Raw genomic sequence first — 8,032 nt, 5'->3', positions numbered from 1 at the left:
CCAATGCGCCAAGCCAACCGATGGCAAAGCGATGATTTAATTTAGCTAGAATTTGCGTTTTTCCTTTATTCTTCCTAAACGCAATCTTGATGACGTCATGAAAAGCGTAGCTTCTGATTGGTTCGTGCTGGATTGGATATCTGCATGTTAAAGTGCCTACCGTGCTTGTTGGCTTCTGCTTGTCATGTTTCCACACGTAAAAACTGATCATTATGCGCCATAAATCAGAAATAAACATTGACGAGTATCGAAGGTGCACTTCTTTTGTGAATAACTCTTTGATTCAGCTGTTAGCTGTACCTCCACTTATTATTTTTTCCGGACGTGAACTATTGATCGTAGGCTATATTCGTATTATCGACAAGACATAGCGAGAAACAACCATTACTTTTTTACTGTAGTTGCAAGTCCAAATTTTGGGAAACCGCTGGAGAAATTTGGGGGACCGTTTCGGTCCCCCAAAACACCTTAAAAAAAACACTGGGCCTACCTGTGCAAACTAAGTTATGCAAATTTTCCAAATCTCGATAAAGTTTTCAATTCAACAAATTCATTTCCGGAACATTTTGTGACTGAAATAGAACACTTGCAGGGGCTCAGACAGTTTTGCCAGGGATACTTTCATCATGGAGAGGTTTCTATTTCTCAGGGATGGATGCAAGACCCATTCATTTTCCACCTACATTCTATGGATGATAATGACCAAATGAAAGACGATCTTATTGAGATAAAAGCTAGTAGTAAAATCAAAATGGAGTTTGATTCAATGCAGTTGGATGACTTCTGGTGTGCACAACTCAACACATTTCCCCAGTTAGCAAAAAAAGCTTTAGAAATCCTTGTGCCCTTTGCTACAACCTGTCTATGTGAAACTGGGTTCTCAACTCTTGTAAACATCAAAACTAAGTCGGGCAATCGTTTGGATCCAATAGATGATATGCGTGTGTCTATCTCAAAGAAAGAACCTCGTTTCAAAATGATCATTGACGAAAAGCAGCAACAAAAAGCCATTAGTAGCCTCAATTGACTGATTGTTGGTGTCCCAGCAAACATTGTACTTCGGCCCAACGTAGTGTGACAGTTGGTAAAATAATGCTCCTCCGTTGGCACTACGTTGTGGCCGAAGTTGACCCAACGTATCTTGCACCATTCGTCGCAGTTGGGACAACTTCTTCAAAATGTTTGGGCCAACGTTATCCCAACTCTGCACCCAACGTAGTTCATCGTTGGTACCCTACGATGGCCCAACGTATTTTGCACCATTCATCGCAGTTGGGACAACTTCTTTAAAATGTTTGGACCAACGTTATCCCAACTCTGCACCCAACGTAGTTCATCGTTGGTACCCTACGATGGCCCAACGTATTTTGCACCATTCATCGCAGTTGGGACAACTTCTTTAAAATGTTTGGACCAACGTTATCCCAACTCTGCACCCAACGTAGTTCATCGTTGGTACCCTACGATGGCCCAACGTATTTTGCACCATTCGTCGCAGTTGAGCCGACTTATTTTAAAATCTTTGGGCCTACGTAATCCCAACTCTACTGCCAACGTAGTTCATCGTTGGTACCTACGCTGGCCAAACGCACTTTGCACTTTTCGTCGCAGTTGGCCATACATATTTTGCACTAATCGTTGTAGTTGAGCAACGTTGGTTAAACTTAACCTGCAATTTCAAGTTGACACTGTCCTGATGATCCAATATGCCAATACGATGACCATCTTCTTATACTGAGCAAATTTAAGTCAATGATGTAAACAAACGTAAAGTTGTTGAAAAATACATTTATTCGAATGGTAAAATGCACCACCCATGCACAATTCACAGCTACGACAAGACATGCATAAAAGTCTAAAAACACAGTGGACTGAGGTACTTCATGCCTCATCAGAAGACTGCGCCTGGATGTAACAACGTGATCTGTGGCGGCTCAAACGCAAGTACCTATAAAACAATATGCAACATTTGTAAAGAAAGCAGGGATGAAAGAAAATATACTGTAAGGTGCAAATTAGGTCGTGTTTACAGCACCGTGAAAGAACAGACTCTAATTGCTACATATCCCATGGATATGTGTATGCAACACCCGGTTATGTTACAATAACAAGCATTTTTTTAATAGATCCTAACATTCCTCAGTATGTTTTAATTCTGTAATTCGTAGCCTATACGATGGGGTGGGGAATGGGTATACCGTTATGTTCTATCAACCTCTAACATTAATGCACATTCGTTAATCGTGTTAATGCGGTTTGCCTTCTCTAACCAGTGCAAATTATTATTGTTATCGTTTGATAGATCTTCGAAGTCAAGTCTTAAAATGTGTGTATATTTCTTGAAGTTCTGCTCCAGCAATAAACTAATCGCTGGTTAAGTAAATAAAAATGCTTTTATTGCCCTTATTGAGAGAATAGTAACGATTTGTCAAGTGACGGAGAGAACAAATGAACATACCCGCAGTACTTTTTGTAGCAAGACGTTTAAGCCGGCCCCCATCGCGGTCTTCCCACGTCTTAAACCAGTCGCCCAGTTTGTGGTCGATTTCTTGTAGTGCATGATTTCGTATTGCTCTGGACAACATCTATAAGTAAAGCAGTTTTGTAAACAAATAATGTTACATCGATTTTTATTTTTACACAATCATCTACAGCAGTGGCCAGCGGCTCTTAACCTGTGGGTAATTACTCAATCTGGGGAAGTTTGAGGTCTTCCAGAGGGCAATGAGCAGGACAGTGCAAATTATTGCCAATTTTTAATCAAACTTAAATCATTGTTGGGTTTGGCTTTGGCTATTCCATTCAATTGATTGCCAAAGACTAATAAAATTGGTACGAATGGAATTAATTTTATGCTGCTGTTTGGAAGTCTTCACGAGAAGATGCAGAACAACGTGTTCTTGTCGAAGGTTGCTTATTTGTGCGACTTTTTCTCTGACATAAACGCCTTGAACTGCTTGCAGGGCAAATGGACAAGGTTATGGGATTTAATAGACAAATAATAGATTTAAGATGCCCAACATGCTTAATTGCTTAAAGTGGGGTAACGGGTCAGAAAAGGTTAAGAATGTTGCTCTACAGAGTCTACAGTCTGTTTCACGTGCGTGGCACGATCATCAGGAGAGCTGTAATAAAAATAAAAGCGAGGACATCACCATAAGCATAGCCGCCGAACCCAGGAAGGTCGGCCTTCCTGACCTTTTCGCAGAGAAGGCCACCCTTCCCTGCGAAATCGGCCAGATCAACTTTCTAATCTCATCTTTTTTACTGCACACGAGTAAACAGCAGGTGTTTTTCAACTAGATCTAGACTGAGGCATTAATCAGGGATAGTAAACAGCAAATTGACAAAAAAGATTACGAAAAAGGTAAACTTCAGATGCTGCAAAACTTATGATATATCCAAGGTTGTTATTTCATTGAAAATTAATCATGAACAGTAAGTATTCTTTCTGGAGACGATATCATACCAACAAGAGGTGAATACAAAACTTAAACAAACACTTACCTACGACCATGTTCTTTAAGTTTTGCATGGAATCAAAAGAAAACTTTTTCTCTCCACTTAATGTATTTTCCCCTTCCCAGTCCGCGAGACGTAACTTGCGACTTCGTTTAACATCACCTGAGGCATCAATCGATTAACCGTGTCGTATAGGCTTTTTCCTCCTAGATACGACACAGTTGTTTGAACTGCAATAGAACAGATGGATGTTGAAATGCATAAGCCGAGATCGTTAAAACAGCATAGAAAGCAGTCCCATCAAACAGTCGCGGTGCGTACCAGGCTACCAGCGTACATAGGTGTCGAAATAGGGTGGGCCGGGTGGGCTTTATTTTAACAAAATATGTTTTGCCCACCCTGTTTTCATGACACCTATGAAGTGTTCGTTACAATTATTTCCGTTTTTGTTTTTAGCTTAATTATCCAACCAACTGCAGTGTAACCTCTGAAGACTTGCAATAAACAAGATCACAGATATGCGTAAATCAAACGCACAATACCACATTCCAATTGACAACTTTGAAGGTGGGTATGTAAATGAACCCAAACCTCCAAACAGTAACATTGATACCAACATCAGATTGTTCCAAATTCCAGTTATTAACATCAAGGCTAAATATTTTCACCAAGTTGTCAACTTAAACCTCAAAGATATCAAGCATCTGCTCATGTATTTGGATTAAAACGTAGAGATGGCCTCATCACTATCAGACAAAAACTAAAGTCCCGAAAGCTGACGAAATTCTTCAATACCAAACACGATTTTAATGTTTGTGCAGACTAATACTGTGTGATGCTGAAACCAGCTTTGAAATTTTTGTGTTTTCAATATGGAGTTGTGTGATACAAACCATACAACAGCATGTCTGTAAGAATGTGAAGGACTGATTCACACTAAGCGTTTTGACTCCAATATGACATTTGAAATACAAATTAAATATGCACACAATGAATTCAGTTTATTTAAGAATTTCTAAAACAAAACTATATTCTGCCTCATTGAAGCCGAACTGTGACAGTGTGAATCAGCCATAAAAATAGTGGGTTACACGAAGTCCACTTTGAAACTAGACTGTTTTATTGATTCTTTGATTGCTAAGATCAAGTGTATTTATACTAGAAGAGGACTTCATTTGTTTGAGTAAGTTTTTAAAAGTAGTTCTACTTGATGGGGTATGTTTCACAGTCATAAGATCAATCATTATACACTTTTGACATCGCACCCACTGCATCAGTGCTTGATTTTACTTTAAAAAATCAGTAATTTGCTTGTAACTTTTTTCTGTACATTTTTAAGAGAAAGTTCTTTGGAAATAAGATAGAAACATGTTACTTCTGCAGCATTTAAGCCAAAAACTAACTTTCTAGTATAAGCAGTTATCAAGATATGGCAAAATTAGCTATTTTCAGCTCGTTTGGTGAAATTGCACGGCCACTAGAGGGTGCAAGAACCCAAAATTATGATAGAAGTATTTCATTTGATATTTGGGGCCATATATCAAGACCACTTTTTGAAATTCAATTTTTTTTATTTTTCACTCCACCCTAATGAACAATTCGTACCCTCAGTTACCTTGAAAAGATCAAGAGAAAAAATTAAAAAAGCAGTCGCTGATTGTAGTCGCTGATCGTAGTTTCCGCAAACATTTTAAAAGGATTAGATATTGATTAGCTAGGCATCGGTATCCGCAAACAAACAAACTGAAAAGATCGAGAGAAAAAAATAGAACATTGCTGATCGCAGTTTCCGTTTTTCCGCAAACATTTTAAAATTTCCGGTAATGCAAACATTTTAAAATTTCCGGTAATGCAAACATTTTAAAGTTTCCGGTAATGATTCTAAGAGTTTGCCGAAGTCGCTGAACGCAGTTTCTGCAAACATTTTAAAAGGGTTAAGGTTTAGGGTGTTTCCGCAAACAAACAAACTGAAAAGATCGAGTGAAAAAAAATAGAACAAAGCCGAAGTTGCTGATCGCAGTTTCCATTTTTCCACAGTTTCCGCAAACATTTTAAAATTTCTGGTAATGATCCTAAGAGCTTGCTGAAGTCGCCGATCGCACTCGCAGTTTCCGCAAACATTTAAAAAGGGGTACCTCTAAATACCCATTGTCAGGCATTAGACAAATCCTAGACAATGCCTTGAAATTACCGACAATGCCTGAAAGTAGCTACTCTACAATGCCTGACAACCCCTGAAAATGCTATAATGCCTAACAAACCCGTCAACCACTGATAATGATCGACAATGCCTGGAAATTCCCAACAATGCCTGAAAGTAGTTAGCCTACTCCACAATACCTGACAACCCCTGAAAATGCTCCACAAACCCCCAAAAAGCCTACTATGCCTGACAATGGGTATTTAGAGGTAGGCCTACCGTTTTAAAAGGGTTAGGCTTGATTAGAGTTTCCGCAAACATTTTAAAAGGGTTCGGGATTAGGGTTGATCAAAGTTTCCGCAAACATTTAAAAATTTCTTTAAATGACCCTAAGAGTTTTTGTTTGTTTGCGGAAAAATTTTAAAATATTTGCAGAAACTGTGATCAGCGACTTCGGCTTTTTTTAATTTTTTTTTCGATCTTTTCAAGGTACGAACTGACGGTACGAATTGTTCATGGTGGTACTAATTAGGTTGCATCCGATGCTGCGCAATCTACTTCATAAAACAATCTGCAAAAAAGTTGTGGTATATACATAATGCGGTGATAGTAGCAACATTCGAATCCTGATAAAAAACTTCTCGTTGACATAATAGTCATTTTTATGCCACTTGAAAGTGAAGATACCACTTTTTGAAAAAATCGAGTAGGCTACTTCTAAAAATGTTACTTCAAAACCAATAAACAGGTCACGTAATTGCCGTAAAAAGTATTAAATAGTTTACCCTGAAGAATAGATTAGAGTCAACTGCAATAAACCTTACCTGAGTTTCATGATGATCATTCATTTGGGCAGTGCTCTCATAAATGAAAACCTGAAAGTCCCCAAAGCTACGTCTAAAAATTCCTAGATTACATCAAAGTTCCCTAAATCATTATTACATTCAAACAGTTTCACGTTCTGAAACAAAAAGCAAGAGTTAAGCGGTTTAAACAACAACACTAGCAAAAACCATTCTACATAACTTTGTTGTATTAGTGGGCAAAGTCTCACAGCAAAAAGCAGTACGGTATGTTAAATTACAGTGATGTTTAACATTACAGGGATACAGTGAAGATTTCCCAATGCTTATCACATGCTAAAAATGACATAAACTGTGCACGACTATCGACTTATTCATGAGAGCTAATTCGACTAGTAATTAGTTGATTAGTTCATGTGCTTCAGCATCTGTAGCTGAACTCTTCATGAGCCCTTGCCAACTGCAACAATTTAGCTCGATCCCTTAATCCCAGTTTGTCAGCTGACTTCATACCTTGGGTGTGTAGCAAACCAACTAAACTTTCTGACTTTAAACTGTTCCTGTAGTCAGTTTTAATGTTCTTCAAGCTTTCCGTACTAAAAAGTCATTCAACTGGGGCATTTAAACATGGTAGGGACATTAGGCAAGTGACTACTTTGCTATGAACTCAAATACGGAAGAAAACTTGACAAATAAACTTCCATTGATTCTGCAAGCGAACAAGACAAAACTGCAAATGCAAATGGCGGCGTCCAACTCCATTTGGGTTTTCGCGCGTTTTTTACGATTCACGTCACAGACAATTGTAGTTTCTGACTGCGCATGCGCATCGTCATCTTGTTTTAGCAAATTTTGAAAAAGCACGTTCAGATGTCCGCCATTTTTTACAATGTACCAATTACTCGCGTTTGTCAATGCTTTAGATATGGTGTGCTGTGCATATGGATGTAGAAAACGAAGAAAATACAATTCAGATGATAAAAGGAGTAAATATTATTCCAAGATATTTACCAATCTCTCGGATCATGTGTTTGAATGCACCATTACCAATAATCATATTTTTACACTAGTCAAAACTGTGTACAAATGTTATTTAAAAATTAGGTTTTACCGCATTGGTAAGAAAACTTGCAAGCAAATACAAGCTAAATTGGTTCGTAAAACGCTTAACAAAAATTCTGTCTTAACAAACGTCTGTAGACGTTGAATCAGTGTAAAAATGACAGATTTTGTTGTATGGCTTGGCTGTAACAGCGCAGCTTTCACGCAAATTTGAGACAGTAACAATGGCGAATGCCTTTTTTTAATTTCTTCAATCGAGATGCGCTGTCTAGTTGTTATAAGATGTTTATGGTTTTTTTAAAGTGCTTGCCTGAAACACATGGTACGGGAAACTGTGTCCAATTATTCAGCTCAGTGTTGTCATAATTTTTTTCGAAAATAAAATGAAAACTTCGAAAACAAAAATGAACGGAGCACGTAAAAATTGCGAGATGAAACTACAGCCCTGATCAATTTTAAGAAGGCAGAGTATATAGTTATATAGAGCCATAGTAGAACACTAAAAAAACTAGCTGCTGCTAACAAACTTGAAAAACTGCAGCTAAATTTGCAAATTAGTGTTTTT

General features: G+C 38.0%; 1 long non-coding RNA gene across 1 annotated transcript; it reads right to left on the bottom strand.

Moving 5' to 3' along the window:
- Window positions 1-1,759: 1,759 nt before the first annotated feature.
- Window positions 1,760-7,012, bottom strand: LOC145774775 (uncharacterized). The gene is made up of 4 exons (XR_014290054.1): window positions 6,427-7,012; window positions 3,508-3,692; window positions 2,459-2,585; window positions 1,760-1,948 (listed from the first exon to the last, which is right to left on the bottom strand). It is a non-coding gene; the product is annotated as an uncharacterized LOC145774775 (long non-coding RNA).
- Window positions 7,013-8,032: the final 1,020 nt, after the last annotated feature.

This window comes from Aplidium turbinatum, chromosome 7 (assembly GCF_918807975.1).
Source record: "Aplidium turbinatum chromosome 7, kaAplTurb1.1, whole genome shotgun sequence".
NCBI classification, from domain to species: Eukaryota; Metazoa; Chordata; class Ascidiacea; order Aplousobranchia; family Polyclinidae; genus Aplidium; species Aplidium turbinatum.
Note: the sequence above shows the minus strand (reverse complement) of the source record. Positions and strands in the feature narration are given on the sequence as shown.